We start from the raw sequence: 3,376 nt of genomic DNA on the forward strand, positions 1-3,376 counted from the left end.
TCACTACTGTACTTGTTTATTGTAACATGTTTCCAATAGCGGCCACGGGAGGCCAAGTGAAATAATATCGTGGTCGAGTAATAAGTAGAGCTCAAGCATGAACCGCCTGCCACCCTGGTTACTGAAGAGGCCCAGAGTGATTTTAGATTTATTGCAGTACAAGAGAGATTGCACTCCTGCCACCGTTTTTAATGCAGCATTTTCTGCTGTTTTATCTGAGCACCACGACTATGTAGCGGTTTTTACGGATGGGTCCAAACAAGGGGATTCCGTTGGTTGCTCAGTTGTTTTTCCGGATCGTGTCCTCAAGGTCCGACTGCCTCAGACTTTTACTGTCTTTGATGCAGAATTGTCTGCGATCTTGCGGGCGCTGGAGCAGATGAGACATTCTTCCTCTCCTAAATTTCTTGTCTGTTCCGATTCACTCAGTGCCCTTCAATCATTGCACCATTTGTATCCGGCAGATAAAGTCGTCCAGACCATCCAGGATGCCCTCCTCCGACTACAGCGACTGGGGAAGGTTGTAGCTTTCTGCTGGGTTCCGGGGCATGTCGGCATTGCTGGGAATGAAAGGTCAGATCTCGCAGCCAACGAGGCGTGTCTTGATCCACACGTATCTCAGTGTGCTATCCCCTTGCACGCTCTCCCCTCGCTGTTGAGCTCCCAAGTCATGTGTCGGTGGGAGGACGAGTGGCTGGAAGTGACTGACAATAAGCTCCGTCTAGTCAAGCCCACAACGCGTGTGTGGTGTACTTCCTTTCAGTCCCATCGATGGGACGAGGTTCTCCTCACTCGGCTTCGAATAGGCCACAGCCCTATGACGCATGGCTTCCTGCTCCGGCGAGAAGACCCTCCAATGTGTGGTGCTTGCGGTGTCCAGGTCACTGTGCGCCACGTTTTATTGGATTGCGTTTTATTTTCTGACCAGCGGGCCGCGGCTGACTTGCCAGCGGACCTGCCAACTCTTTTAGGCAACACTCGGACGAATGTGGTTAAAGTTTTAAAGTTCTGTGCCATGTCAAATGTTTTTCTAAAGATTTTAGGGAGGGGATTTTAACTTGTTTACTGTGTGACAGGCTTGCCCATATTTTATATAAGTGGCCAGCCAATGACAATTTCCTGTGTCATTCTTGTTGCTATGTTTTCCCTTTCCTTAGGTTTTACCTTCTTATGTAGTATTTTCCCTCTTTTCCTGCTTTCTTTGAGTGTGTTTTTCAGTTTTATTAGGTCTCTCAACATTCGTTGCTTTTAATGTGTGTCAGGGCGCTGATGACCTCGATGTTGAGCGCCCATAAACCCCAACACACACACACACTCAAGCATGAAAATTAAGCTTATGCTTAATACATGAAATAAAACTTTTAAATTATTAATTATCATTACGCTGTTGTTATATCCTCAATCAATATCAGACATTCAACTTTAAAATGAATTGTAGATCACAGATAAACGATATAAAGGGTGCTACAAAAAGGTACGGCCAAACTTTCAGGAAACGTTCCTCACACACAAACAAAGAAAAGATGTTATGTGGAGATGTGTCCGGAAACGCTTAATTTCCATGTTAGAGCTCATTTTAGTTTCGTCAGTATGTACTGTACTTCCTCGATTCACCGCCAGTTGGCCCAATTGAAGGAAGGTAATGTTGACTTCGGTGCTTGTGTTGACATGCGACTCATTGCTCTACAGTAATAGCATCAAGCACATCAGTACGTAGCATCAACAGGTTAGTGTTCAGCACGAACGTGGTTTTGCAGTCAGTGCAATGTTTACAAATGCGGAGTCGGCAGATGCCCATTTGACGTATGGATTAGCAACGGGGCAATAGCCGTGGCGCGGTACGTTTTTATCGAGACAGATTTCCAGAACGAAGATGTCCCGACAGGAAGACGTTCGAAGCAATTGATCGGCGTCTTAGGGAGCACGGAACATTCCAACCTATGACTCGCGACTGGGGAAGACCTAGAACGACGAGGACACCTGCAATGGACGAGGCAATTCTTCGTGCAGTTGACGATAACCCTAATGTCAGCGTCAGAGAAGTTGCTACTGTACAAGGTAACGTTGACCACGTCAATGTATGGAGAGTGCTACAGGAGAACCAGTTGTTTCCGTACCATGTACAGCGTGTGCAGGAACTATCAGCAGCTGATTGGCCTCCACGGGTACACTTCTGCGAATGGTTCATCCAACCATATGTCAATCCTCATTTCAGTGCAAATGTTCTCTTTACGGATGAGGCTTTATTCCAACGTGATCAAATTGTAAATTTTCACAATCAACATGTGTGGGCTGACGAGAATCAGCACGTAATTGTGCAATCACGTCATCAACACAGATTTTCTGTTAACGATGGGCAGGCATTGTTGGTGATGTCTTGATTGGGCCCCATGTTCTTCCACCTACGCTCAATGGAGCACGTTATCACGATTTCATACCGGATACTCTACCTGTGCTTCTAGAACATGTGCCTTTACAAGTACGACACAACATGTGGTTCATGCACGATGGAGCTCCTGCAAATTTATCAAAGTGTTCCCACGCTTCTGAACAACAGATTCGGTGACCGATGGATTGGTAGAGGCGGACCAATTCCATGGCTTCCACGCTCTCCTGACTTCAACCCTCTTGACTTTCATTTATGGGTGCATTTGAAAGCTCTTGTCTACGCAACCCCGGTACCAAATGTAGAGACTCTTCGTGATCGTATTGTGGACGGCTGTGATACAATACGCCATTCTCCAGGGCTGCGTCAGCACATCAGGGAATCCATACGACGGAGGGTGGATGCATGTATCCTCGCTAACGGAGGACATTTTGAACATTTCCTGTAACAAAGTGTTTGAAGTCACGCTGGTACGTTCTGTTGCTGTATGTTTCCATTCCATGATTAATGTGATTTGAAGAGGAGTAATAAAATAAGCTCTAACATGGAAAGTAAGCGTTTCCGGACACATGTCCACATAACATATTTTCTTTCTTTGTGTGTGAGGAATGTTTCCTGAAAGTTTGGCCGTACCTTTTTGTAACGCCCTGTATGACTGTTGAGTTACACAACAGACACATAGTTTCGTTCGGAAAATGGCGCAAACTTTTCCGAATTTTCGCTCGAAAACTAGTAAACATTCATCAGGTCTGAATGCTTCCGCAGTTTTGCATTAGATGGCAATAGCGGCAGGTGATGGCGTAGGTGGTAGGTCATAAGTGTCATAGAGTTATCTTAGGCATTTGTAACCATAACGCTATGAAAATATTTCACGATTTGTGATTGCATCATCGAGTTATTCTCGACTTGATATGTCGAGCTGCGAGCCCAGTTCTCGCTGTCTGTGGAAAGCTTTAATTTTCTGCTCATAAAATTCAGACTAGGACTGTT

Source organism: Schistocerca nitens, chromosome 5 (genome assembly GCF_023898315.1).
Source record: "Schistocerca nitens isolate TAMUIC-IGC-003100 chromosome 5, iqSchNite1.1, whole genome shotgun sequence".
Lineage (NCBI taxonomy): Eukaryota > Metazoa > Arthropoda > Insecta > Orthoptera > Acrididae > Schistocerca > Schistocerca nitens.